Genomic DNA, 14,047 nt, shown 5'->3' with positions numbered 1-14,047 from the left:
CCTCATTTGGGGATGAGGCTCAGCTTGTATTTTAGATCAAGAACAAGCAGCCCCAAGATGGTTACCAGAACACCTGGTCAAACAGGTCAATGATTTACCACAACCCAGGGACGGAAACCTTCCCCCTGAGGATGAATCTTCCTCTCTTATAGATGCAGTCGACAATCTATGTGAAAAATCCCCTGAATGACAGACCCTGTGACTGCACACCATTGCTTCTCTGGATAATGGCTGCCTGTTCACTGCTCTCCCACAGCCATGCAGGACTTGAGGACCCTGCTAAGGTCCCCTCCTTTGCTTGCTGCTTATTGTATCTATAGGTCCTTTGATATTCAACAAGATCATGGCTTTTCTTAAAGCTCAAATTGAGGCTATACAGGCGAAACCTATTCAGGTTCATTACCATCGACTGGAGATGATGGATCGTGATGGTGATCTTAAAAGACCATCACTCCTGTGAGCTGAACTGGACAGCCAATGACGGGTAAGATTCGTGAGAGCTCATACCAACCTAAGACAGGAAATGAGGGCCAGAGCCTCATTATCCAATGACGGGTAAGGATGTTGCTCTATCACGGACAACCTAAGACAGGCGCAGTTCCCGAGGGATTGTCACTCCAGCCCTATACCTGTTCAGGCAAGCTGTGCCCCCGTCTCGCCACATAACCTCTATCACCCCCTTAAAATATGGCTATCGAAAAATGGTCAATAATTTTATATAAGAAAGGGGGAAATGTCAGGGACCAAGAAGTTCTCATTCTGAGAACATTCTGACCTTTACAATAAGCAGCAGCGCCCCTCCCCCCTCCTGGCTGATAATTCTGACAGTATGGCGCCTATGGTGCCGTCCCTGCTTCTCTTCCGGGACTTCACCTTCCCGCCGCTGCGAACCTCACCTTCCCGCCGGTGCGAACTTGCAGCCTATCAGGAGCCCAATAGAAGAACACAGCCAACCAGGCTGCACCTCGTCATACCCCTCATTCCCTGAGCATATAAATACCCCTGTGTGAACAATAAAAATTTGCAGCTTGATCAGAATTCCTGTCTTGCTGCCTCTCCCTGCGTCTCTTGTCCCTTCATTCCTTCTCTCTTAGGTTTGCCATTCCGCGTTGATGTCCCGCGGGTCGGGACAACCCTCCTCTGTAGCAGATGCACTGAGTGATTTTTCATCCTCTAGTCTCAACAATCTCCTTGATCAGGAGGTTGTTTGACCCAGAGCTGCAACGCTCCTTAGAGAAGTTCTCATGTTCATGGGTTCAGGCTGAGTGAGGGCAAAAGATCCAAATACTGGTCTATCTTGCCTTCTGTATTTAATTCCAATTTCTAAGTTTGATCTTAATCATCCAGCAAGCCAGTCTTACTAGTCATAAAGTAAGAGTATTGAGCTTTAACTTCAATGTCCATAACTTTACAGTTATTTACCCTTTTATCTAACTGGAGTCTGCATTAGTACTGGAAGTTACCACTATCTGTTGTGGTATCTGTTACCACTATCTGTTAGGTGATGGCTTATTATCACAAGTTACCTAGGTTGCATGTTCTTGAAGCAGCTACTTCTGCAAAACATTAACAGGTAACAGTTTTACAAAATGAAATTAGCAAGAGTAAAAATATATTCTGCTTGTATAATAGCTATCTTGAATTTTGACTGAGAACCACATTATATTCCCTATTTGAGATCATAGTAATTTTACAACAAAAAAACAATCTTTTGATTATAACTTTAAAGCTGAAGTCTGACTTATTTTGGAGTCACTCTAACAGGCAGTAAGGTGGGAGGCAGAGCCTTATCTCAGGTAAGGTGTGGCTCTTTACAGATCTTAAGTGTTCTAATTCTGATGTTGATCTTTGCTTCTTCCTTAAATATCATTAAGTACTTTATGTATACTGTTTCCTGAGTCTATATAAACTTTATAATTAACACAATTTAACATTGCATCTAAAACATGAATCAAAGAAAGGCTGAAAGAGCTTTTAACTTTTCTTTTGTATGTCAAAGTGGCAAAATGTTTTCATGTTTCACAATATTAACCTTTAAACAAGTCAGGCTCTAACTTTTATAAATACATTTATATTTGAAATTCTTTATCTCAGTGTATAAAGTAACAAATTTTACATATACCCTATTGATAGCAGGTCCTATAATAGAACATTAAATGATAGAAATAAATCACCAATAAAATTTACTCTTTATAAGTTTAAAATTACCATTACAGACAAGTTTAATCTGGAGAATAGCAGCATGATAAATTCCCTGCTTTAAAACTTGTATACCTGAAAAATATGAACACATTTAATATACAACTAGTGACCACTTCACAATTACCTTGACATTTTTTTCTTACCAAATTTAGTTTTTAAAGAAAAATGTAGACTCTGTAACACAGTACAATACTCTAACAATTGTTTAACCATAATTGCATACACCCCAATTTTTAAGACTAATTGTTCTAAAGAATAAAACTTAATAGACACAAAGTTAAGAGTAAATTAGTGTTTCTAAGAAATCCTTGCCATTTTACCATGTCATTTTACCATATAGATTAAACTTTGGTTTATATCAGAACATTAGTATTTCACCTTAGGAAAAACCTTATATAGCTTTGTCTCATATACATACAATCAACTTAGTTACACACAAACTTGTTGAATCTTGCCCTTTACTTACACACAGAGTTTCTTAGCACTTACTTAGACCCTCATGTATTTCATCACACAAGCACTTTCTTTCCCAGAAACATTTCCTTTTCCTTTTTACTAAATATATTTTCATACCCAGAACCTTTTATTTTCTCTTTCCTATTTGTTGACCACTTTTTGTTCACATTCTGAAACAACTCTTAGTACTCTAATTGAAACACAGTTGAAACTTTTGGGACCCTTTGTATATGGAATTCCACTTGTTAGGAAATAACTCTTAGTAACCTTGTTTTTAGTTTAGTGAGGACACAAAGTAATTGTAAACCCTTTTTATTTACCAACCTATGAAAACACCAATAATGTTTAAGTATGTTACCCCATGTAATTTAAGGAGTTAAGAGTACTTGATATTATTTAACAATTAGCATTTTAACTTTGTAAATTAATCAGATGTCTCCACAAACACATTTGAGTAATCCCATACATGTTAACTCTAATTCACTTATTCTGTAAAAACCAAGAAATCAGACAAGTGTCCTGAACAGTATTTGTTGTCTCTTTCCTGTTGAAGAAAAATCCTATAAACAATTGACATTAGACATTTCATTAACATCAATATTTTATTAGATTGACCACCTACAGACTTGTGAGTTATTTTCAAAGACATTTTACTTTCATTAGTTTACCCAATTTGAATTGAACCTTTAAATCACGTGAATTAAAAGTATCTGGATCCATTTTTAAATTTTAATTTTAGGAGCGCTCAGTTTTGATACAGACAAAACATGACATCAGACAGCACGACATACAAATAACACAAAATCAAAGGCCTTGTAACTTTATAGGTGAATCTCCATTGCAATGTAACAGATGTTCAAAAACTCTAGTTGAATAAAAAATAGAATCGATCCAAAAAAAAAAAATCATGAGCTCAAAAAGAATATAGAATTAAAAAAAAAAAAAACAAGAGTCTTGGAAAAATGATATGGCCGTTAATTACTTTAGTAAGGCACCATAAAATTTACTTTTGCTGGAGTTCATGTAAGGCTTTTTTTTACCTTTTTTCCTTGGGTTTGAGACTGGTCTCCTACTGAGCCTTTAGGCTTCCTTTATTTACATTTCAATGTAAGCCTTGACTGATATCTGGAAGGATCTAACAGGTTTTAATAGAAACCTTGTGCCTAAGGCACTTTAGCCATCTCATCAGGACAGGTTGGATGTCAAAGAAAATTATGAGACCTTATTTTCCATTACTTTTGAGAATGAAGCTACTTTGCTAAGTTCCTCATTGAGATATGCCATTGGTTATTGAGTTGCTTATGGCTGCCTATCCAGGATTTATTTTCCCCTTTGTGACAAACAGGTTAAATCTTGCTTCATAGGTAAGCTGAGGACGGGAGCTTGAAGTAAGCCCCCTTCTTGATATTCCTGGGGCAGAATATTGTCCTATAGTGGCTATTTTCTGTAGTATTGAACCTGTTGATGACATAATTATGCTTTATTTTTTGAGATCGTTTAATTCCTATTAGCTAAGAATTTTAGGAGTTCTGCAATGGCCTTTTGATATTCCTCCTGGGTGGGAGCACATAAAGGATGTCATTTACTTACTGAACAATCACAGATGTTTTATCCCTGAATTTTGTTAAGTCCTTAGCTAAGGTTTGTCCGGAACAGGTGAGGGCCATCTAAATCCTGAGGCAACACTGTCTAGGTTAGTTGAGACAGAGTATCTTGTTCCTCAAAGGCAAACAGAAATTGCCATTCAGAGTCTAGCATAGACAGGAAAAGTCATCTTTTAAATCTAACTTAGTAAACCAAGCAGCAGTTGGAATCCAAGATAAAAGTGTATGGATTAAGAACTACAAGGTGGGGGAAATTACTGCTTCATTATTCTAAGGTCTTGGACTAGGCAGTTTGCTTTTTAACTCCTAAAATGGGCAAATTGCATGGACTATTACAAGGCATTAAAAGTTTCTATCAGTTTGAATAATCTTTAATAAGTCCTTTTTCTTGCCTATATGTTCCCTTTTCTTTCTTTTTGATGTCTATTAAAGAATGGAAGATGCAAGCTGGAGAAGATCATCTGAGGATTGATCAGGGCCACGTGCCAATTTTGTAATTTTCTCTAAATATTTGGGGCTGACTAAATGATAAATTGGTACCTTAAAAGTAGGTGGCCCTTTATGGATTCAGGATTCAGGGTGGTGTGTTTTCTTATTGCTTTCCTAATTCTCTCCATGAAAATAGCAGGACTTTCCTGAAGGCTGCATAACAGTTTTTTAGGCATCCTACTCATTATTTGAATCCCAGTTAGGATGGTTTCTGGGAACTGCCTGTGCTCTAGATGGTTAATAGCATAATTTTCCAGGTGAGGTCAAATACCTGGCATAAGTTTTGAAACATCTCAATATTTATTAGGATCCTCCAAAAGCCTCCTTAAATTTATTTTTGTCTATCTTAAGTTGGGAGGGTTCCCTCAATTTTCCTCCCTTAGTGGGTGATTCCTCAAGACTTTCTCCTCTCATGGTAGAGATTATTGCTGTCAAGCATGGTAACATATGAAAGGCATTTTTCTCGATCACTTGCAATTTAGTAGTATGCAGGCTAGTGGTGAACCTGGCAATACTGTTGAGAGAGAAGCTCCCTTCTGAGTTAGAAGTATTAGGGACGTCTCCCTAACTGAGCTGCCTTTTGGTCCAGAAAAACCCGTCTCTCACTACCTGGCTTTGCCAAAGTTATTTCTGGCCTTCTTTGGCAAAGTGCTAGGGTACTAGTTTGCCCTGTGCTAGAGACCCTGAGAGGATTCAGACTTAAGGGCATTACTGCTTTCCTCCTGCCACTATAAACTCCTAATTATGAAAAATGATGACAAAAGTAAAAAGTGTGCCTTTTGCCTTTTTGTCCTGTAAACTAAAGGAATCTCCTGAGGGTGAGGGGACATCTGTTGGTTGTTAGGCATATAACGCCCTTTGCTTGGAGGGTCTCACGGGAGGGGTTCTTAAATGCCTCCCTCTTGCAGCTTAAAGAGAACACCATGAGCACATTTGAGCACAGGAACAGTAACGGGGAGACTCTAGTGTCTAGACTAGTGAAGGCTAACCATGCGAACAAAGGGAACCTGGGCATTTTCATACTAATCATCCCAGGCCTTAATCCTACAGTCTGAACTCCTAATGTCTGACCGGCAAGGGAAGGGGAGCATCCTGGAGGGAGTGGATGTGCGGGACTGTTGTGCACTGTATGGCCCATATGGAGGCAAAGGAAATTGGCCCTTTCCCTCAGTGCATTGTCTACCGATCACCCTGGATACTCCTCAGGGCTGTCAGGAGGGGGAGTCTGGAGAAGGAAACTTTGGGGTCCACTCGAGAGTAGCCCAGGCTGAGAACCCCGCAGTTGCTCCAACCCTTCCTCCACCTCCTCGCATCCTGGGCAGATCAGGACTAGGGACACTGTGTACTCGCGGCAATTGCGCTTTGGGCCTGGACAGAAAAATAGGAAACAGCTTCAGCACAGTCCAACATGCCTACAGAGCAGATGATTGGAAACTTGCCTGGGTCAGGAAACCTCTCACCCAAGTCTTAAGAATGGCGGCTGCACTAACTGCATTTAAGTAGCCGACGGGTGCCCATTTTGCCCTCCAAAAATAAAGATACAGAAAGATGCCCCTCAAACAGATGTGGGGTGCGTGGAGAGAGAAGCTTACTTACCTAGGCATAAATCTCGGTGGGACCTCCAAATCTGATACCACCATTTAATGGTGACGAGTTCTGCTCCTTCTAATGTTGAAGATTGAACACTAGAGAAGCACGCCAAGGCAAGCATATTAAGCAGGTTTTATTTAAAGGTAATAATACAGACTTCTCCTGGCAGGAAGAAGGGGACCATGGCTGATGTTCTAAAGTCCCAAGAAGTGAGCGCATCCTGCATCTTTTATAGGTTAAAGTCTCTTTTGTTCTCCAGTTCTCTCCTCCCTTATCTCTCCTTCCTGCCTACAAACTAGGCCTGGTTTTGCATTAAGTGAGAAACCATGGGCAGGGGGCGGGCCAGGGTGATTCAGGCAGGCAAGGGCCCAGGGGGCATTAATTAGCAGCTCCTTGCTTGCAGTCCTTGATAAAGGCAGGCAAATTTGGTAATCAATGGGCTCCGGAGATCCTTGACATTCCATTCTTCCAGGGGCAGTCTCCAACTTCCAGAGGCAGATGACTTCATGGCTTCATTTCCTCGAATTGACCCGATTTCCTATTTCTACACTAACTACCTGTCCTTAATTCTGGCTTCACTAGTGCTACCACCGTTTACTAGTGATGAGTTCTGCTCCTTCTAATGTTGAAGATCGAACACTAGAGAAGCACACCATGGCAGGCATATTAAACAGATTTTATTTAAATTAATAATACAGACTTCTCCTGGCAGGAAGAAGGGGGCCGTGGCTGATGTTCTAAAGTCTCAAGAAGTGAGTGCACCCTATATCTTTTATAGGTTAAAGTCTCTTTTGTTCTCCAGTTCTCTCCCCCCTTATCTCTCCTTCCTGCCTATGTGACTAGGCCTGGTTTTGCATTAAGTGAGAAGCCATGGGCAGGGGGAGGGCCAAGGTGATTCAGGTAGGTAAGAACCCAGGGGGCATTACTTAGCAGCTCCATGCTAGCAGTCCTTGATAAAGGCAGGTAAATTTGGTAATCAATGGGCTCTGGAGATCCTTGACATTCCATTCTTCCAGTGGCAGTCTCCAACTTCCAGAGGCAGATGGCTTCATGGCTTCATTTCCTCGATTTGACCCAATTCCCTATTTCTACACTAACTACCTGCCCTTAATTCTGACTTCATTAGCCAAATGTTATGGTACATGCTTGCAATTCCAGAGGCTTTGGAGGCTATGGCAGAAGGATTGTAAATTCAAAGCCTATCTCAGGTACTTAGTGAGGCCCTGCGCAACTCAGCAAGAGCCTTTCTCAAAATAAAAAATAAAAAGTGATGGGGATGTTTCTAAGTGGTGTACCACCCTTGGATTCAATCACTGATACCCCACCAAAAAGAAAAAGTGTCCTAGTCAGGTACAGTGTCTCATACTATCTGGGTAATTGAAGGAGGAGGATCACCAAACCAAAAGCCAGCAATTTACCAAGACTGTTTCAAAATGAAAATTAAAAACAATGAGGTATACAGTCCAATAGTAAAGTAGCCCTGGGTTCAATTCCCAGTACCACCTCTACCCCCACACACAAACATGTCCAATAAACCACCCATGAAGATGCATACTGTGCTTATTTTATTTCTGAATATCACTACCAAACATAATGGCAAGGCTATTCTGTCGTTTTTTTTTTTTTTTTTTTTTGATGAGCAAACTCTTCAGAATTTTTACTTTTTATAAAGAATGAATTAAGATAATCCTAGTAACTATATTTTATGGAGCGAAGCAAACTTAAATCACAGAAGGAAACAATAAGGATCATGTATATTTAACATAGACTTATTACCTTTATTCCTCCTCTCTCACACTTAGGAGTATTCCTCTTCTAAGGATTACCTATTGTGGTGCATCAAGACCAACCTGAAGGTGGTTTGCTGAACAGAAATGTTCCATTGGATGAGTCTTTGGGTTTTTTTTTTTTATGATAGAATATTTTTTTTATTTTTTTTTTACGTTTACATAGGGTAATGATGTTTATTTTATTTTTCCCCTCCCCCCACCCCTCCCACCCCTCTTTTCCCTCTACACAGTCCTTCTTTCCTTCATTCTTACTGCTCTCCTTAGCCTAACTCTAAACCTAACCCTAAACCTAATGCTAGCCCCTCCCACCCCCCATTATATGTCCTCGTCCGCTTATCAGCGAGATCATTTTATTTCTAATTTCAATCCATTATGATCTGATAGAGTACAAGGTAGTATCTCTATCTTCTTGTATTTGCTAACAGTAGCTTTGTGGCATAAAATATGGTCTATTTTAGAGAAGGATCCATGTGCTGCTGAGAAGAAAGTGTATTCGTTCTTTGTTGGATGGTATATTCTATATATGTCCGTTAAGTCTAAATTGCTGATTGTGTTGTTGAGATCTATAGTTTCTTTATTCAATTTTTGTTTGGATGATCTATCCAGTGGTGAGAGAGGTGTGTTAAAATCGCCTAGTATTATTGTGTTGTGGTCTATTTGATTTCTGTAATTGAGAAGGATTTGTTTGACATACGTGGATGAGCCAATGTTCGGGGCATAGATATTTATGATTGTTATGTCTTGCTGATTTATGCTTCCCTTAAGCAGCAGGTAATGTCCTTCTTTATCCCTTCTGACTAGTTTTGGCTTGAAGTCCACATTATCTGAAATGAGGATGGATACTCCAGCTTTTTTGCTGTGTCCGTGTGCATGGTATGTTTTTCCCCATCCTTTCACCTTTAGTCTATGGGTGTCTCTTTCTATGAGATGAGTCTCTTACAGGCAGCATATTGTTGGATTTTTCTTTTTTCTTTAATCCAATCTACCGGTCTGTGTCTTTTGATTGATGAATTCAGGCCATTAACATTCAGGGTTATTATTGTGATATGATTTGTATTCCCAGTCAATGGACTCATATTTGTTTTTGACATGATTTGGTTTCTCCTTTATTTGGCTATTCCTTTAGGCTAGCACCTCCTGTTGCTGATTTGCATCATTGTTTTTCATCTCTTCCTCATGGAATATTTTGCTGAGAATGTTCTGTAATGTTGGCTTTCTTTTTGTAAATTCCTTTAGCTTTTATTATCATGGAAGGATCTTATTTCATCGTCAAATTTGAAGGTAAGTTTTGCTGGGTATAAGATTCTTGGTTGGCATCTGTTTTCTTTCAGGGCTTGGTATATGTTGTTCCAGGCCCTTCTAGCTTTTAGGGTCTAGATTGAAAAATCTGCTGATATTCTTATTGGTTTCCCTCTGAATGTAATTTGATTCTTTTCTCTCGCGGCCTTTAAAATTCTGTCTTTATTTTGTATGTTAGGTATTTTCATAATAATGTGCCTTGGTGTGGGTCTGTTGTAATTTTGTATGTTTGGAGTTCTATAAGCCTCTTGTACTTGGTTTTCCATTTCATTCTTCAGATTTGGGAAATTTTCTGTTATTATTTCATTGAATAGATTGTTCATTCCTTTGGTTTGTTTCTCTAAGCCTTCCTCAATCCCAATAATTCTTAAATTTGACCTTTTCATGATATCCCATAATTCTTGTAGATTCTGTTCATGATTTCTTACCATCTTTTCTGTTTGGCCAACTTTGCTTTCAAAATTAAATAATTTGTCTTCAATGTCTGAGGTTCTGTCTTCCAGGTGTTCTCTCCTATTGGTTATGCTTCCTATGGAGTTTTTAACTTGGTTTATTGTTTCCTTCATTTCAAGGATTTCAGTTTGGTTTTTTTTTCAGTATCTCTAACTCTTTATTGAAATGATCTCTTGCTTCCTGTATTTGGTCTTTTAACTGTTGATTGGTGCGATCATTTAATGCCTGCATTTGCTCTTTCATCTCCTCCTTCAATGCCTGCATTTGCTCTTTCATCTCCTCATTAGCTTCCCTGATCGTTTTAATTACGTACATCCTGAACTCCCTTTCTGACATTTCTTCTGCTGTGCTGTCATTGGGTTTTATTGATGTAGTACCTAGGTTTGTTTGGGACATTTTCTTCCCTTGTTTTCTCATATTGGTCAGTTGTCAGTGTGACCCTGAGATATTGCAGTTTTCCGCTATTGGCTTATAGTGTCCCGGTAGATTTCCAGTGTATCACCTCCCAGCCTTCAGTAGCCTGATGTCTTGGAGGAATCTGATAAAGCAGCTCATCAGAAGAAAACTGCCCCTAGCCCCCTACTGGTTCCCGGTTTGGAACTGGCTCTGTGCGGAAATGCTCTCACTGTGGGCTTGCACCGTGCAGCTGGCCGTGTGGGAGGAGCCCACTGCCGGAGTGTGGAAGGCTACCTTGGGAAGACTCTAGCTGCCCTGCCTGGCTCTGATAAGCCACCTCTATCTGGGCCTGCCACCCGGGTCGAGCTTTACCCAGTGGGCAGACTCACCCGTGGCTCTATTTCAGTCCGAGTCTCTCAATGCCTCCCCTTCTTAACTCCTGGGTTCTGGAGTGACTGGGGGTGCAGTCTCCCTCTAGGCCGCCATCTTGTATCACCCCATGAAGAGAGCCTGCAGCCAGAGTGGGCAGAGCCGCCTGAAGAGGTCTCTGGCTGCCCTGCCCTAATCCCAGAGGCTGCTTATGGATCGAGGCTCTCCACTGGTTTGTTGCCGGAGTACGCTGCGCTGCAGTGGCTCCAGGACTTGGAGCTTGTTCTGGTAGCGGGCCAGTTCCATTCCGAGAACCTGGAGAAGCTGGCTGTGTGGGCGGGGCCCACCGCCGGAGTGCGCAGGGCTGCCTGTGGATGACTCTAGCTGCCCTGCCCGGCTCCAATAAGCCACCTCTATTTGGGCCTGCCACCCGGGCGGAGCTTTACCCAGTGGGCAGACTCACCTGTGGCTCTATTTCAGTCCGAGTCTCTCAATGCCTCCCCTTCTTAACTCCTGGGTTCTGGAGCGACTGGTGGTGCAGTCTCCCTCTAGGCTGCCATCTTGGATCACCCTGTCACTCTTCTGTCTTAAAAATGAACACACTGAGCTGGGCATGCTAACAAGGATCACCAAGTTCAAAGGTAGCATTAGCTATGTAGCATGGTCTTAAGCAATTTAGGAAGACCCTTAACAAATTACCAAGACCCCATCTCAAAGTGTTAAAAAGGGCTAGAGACGGATGGGGAGATAAATCAGTTGGTAGAGTGCTTGCTGTGCAAGCACAAGTCCCTGAGTTCGATCCCCAGCACCACAAAAAGAAAAAAAAAAGGACTAGAGATGTGACTCACTGGTGAAGCACCACTGGGATCAATCCCTGGTATCAAAAAACAAACAAAGAATGCCCTTGAATACACTGTATTTAAGTAATATCAAGAATTCAATGAATTTCTGAAAGAAAATTAGAATCTTGTTTCAGGTATCTAGCAGATATCATGTTGTAAGAAAAATAGAAGATTATAAGATAAATTTTGGGATTTGATTCAACAGAAATATTTCCTCTCCTCCATGTAACAATGTCCAAATTATTGTTTTAAATTTCCTACTAGCCCATCTCTCTTGCCCCACATTAAACACAAAACAGCACCTCTCAGTGAAGTCTCAGCAAAAGCTAGGAGATCTGGGACAATAGATACAATGCTGTAGACATTGAAGCAAAGAAAATTAGACTGTAAAGTATTTATTCTGCCAACACGATGGGTATTCTTGAGTAAATAATGACCCTTTGGAGAAAAGGAAATATGATTTCTGAAGCCTTGGTAGAATAAATGACTTCCCTGGAGTTATCTAACCAAGTGTTTCAGCATATCAAAACCTAAGGCATGACTTCTGACATGTAATGCAGATCCCTTTCCACTACGCCTTTCCCTCTCTCAGAGCACAAGCATCCACATGCAATGCAAAGTGTGAGGGTAACCATATTTTACCTACTGCCACAAATCTCTACATCAGAATCTCTGGCACAGTGAGGGAAGGCTTGCCAGGTAATCTGGGTGTCATGAAACACTAGCAGTCAGTCATGTAAGCTCCTTTCTGGTAATTATAACATTCCTAGGGTTATTTTCATTTTGAATATGTAACCTTGTTCTAAAAATGTAACTGAGTTTACATTTTAATTCATTCACTTTAACAAACTCTTAATTTTATATCATTATCTGTGTATTACTAATTTGAGTTGTAAAATAGACTGTCACATGCATAAAATATTATATGCCTACCTGCTCTATGTGCTCTCAATACTACAGAGAGAGTCCATGACAAACATAAAATTGAAAATCAATAAAATTTACTCATGATGAATCTTAGAATTTGTAGTCAATATGCATATAGCATGTTGAAAAACTATGCTGAGACCACAAATTTCACAAATGTTCTATTCATTTTTCAGCTGCATTAATTCAGGTTATAAGACTAGCACAAATATTTAAGTGTCAATTTAAAAATAGTTATTTAACAATTGGATAATATTATGCAATGTATCATTATTTAGGAACTAGTAAAAATATGTGGGATGGAATAATTCATTATGACTTGAGACAGGCATAGTAAAAATGTTGGAGTGAATGTAGAATATTCAAATAAGTACAAGAAAGCTATCAATGTTGTTTCCTAAAACACTAGGTTATGAGAGAGAGAACTAAGAGGACATTATTATGACTTTATCTGGACAGTGAATTCACATTGTTTATAAACTAATTAAATGGGGGAAACATCTCCTCCATCCCAAATATGTACTATTAGCCTTGCTGCTGTTTTCTTCAATAGTCATTTGTTCAGCTATTTCAGATAATGATTCACCAGTATTCTGGCATTCTCAAAGAGTGACGGATAGCATTCTCTTAAACTTTTTCATACAATCAATTGAATGTGACTTGAAAATATTCTGAAAGAATGAACACAAAAGTGAAGTTATCAACATTTTACTGCTCAAGAAAGCAATGTCATTCTGCCTTTCCTGGGAATCTTCAAAATAGGAATATGATGAATATAATCAGGAAATTTTTACTTTGCCAAACAACACAAAATTCAAACTCCTGTTTAAAAAGATACATTTGCTAATTAATGCTATATTTATTGTGCATTATTATTATAATAGAAATTTTGCATATTTAGAATTCAATCATAATAATGAAATTTAGAAAGTTTGCAAATTTTCTTAAATTGTACTTTCTAAAAGACTCTATCCCTACAAATCACAATCCCATAGGAACCAGTCAGTAGATATTTTCAGATACAACCATGGGTTAGGAGAGGTAAAGAGGAAAGGATAAAGAATAATCTTTGACCTTTTACTATCCATTTTTATGTATTAGGAAATTTTCTCAAAGAAGTTTCCTGGCCACATCAGACAAATAACAAATAATTAGACTTAAAAGTAGGATTGCCATTGACTTTATCCTCCACATTATAGCATCTCTGAAATCAGGTTGTATTTCACAATTAATAGGATTTCAAATGTAATTGAGAGAATTTTTTTTCTTTTTTATACATACTTAATTGAATGATACAATTCATGGTGTAGTCTTACAAATGATGAAACAATGTACTTGCTACCAAACCCATTTCTTCAACAATTTACCCATCATTTCTTTCTGATTTACTTTCTGACTTGCAGTGAGCTGGTATACCAGATCACCATTAACTATAAATATTATCCTACATTAGAGTAAGGTCCTCATAAACTCCTTTATGCTTGGACTGGGGTTGTGGATCAGTGGTGGAATTCTTGCCTGGCATATGTGAGGTACTGGGTTCAATCCTCAGTAACACATAAAAATAAATAAACAAAATCAACAAATTTTATCTATTTACAACTAATGTTTTTGAAAACTCCTTTATGCT

General features: G+C 39.2%; 1 pseudogene; it reads right to left on the bottom strand.

The window, feature by feature from the left end:
* The window catches only part of LOC124973339 (cyclin-dependent kinase 17-like), an 86,308-nt pseudogene extending 73,247 nt beyond the window's left edge, over window positions 1–13,061 (bottom strand).
* Between the last annotated feature and the right edge of the window lie 986 nt (window positions 13,062–14,047).

This window comes from Sciurus carolinensis (assembly GCF_902686445.1).
Source record: "Sciurus carolinensis chromosome 14 unlocalized genomic scaffold, mSciCar1.2 scaffold_125_arrow_ctg1, whole genome shotgun sequence".
In the NCBI taxonomy this organism is placed as follows: Eukaryota; Metazoa; Chordata; class Mammalia; order Rodentia; family Sciuridae; genus Sciurus; species Sciurus carolinensis.
The sequence above is the reverse complement of the archived record's forward strand: the minus strand, read 5'-3'. Positions and strand labels throughout refer to the sequence as shown.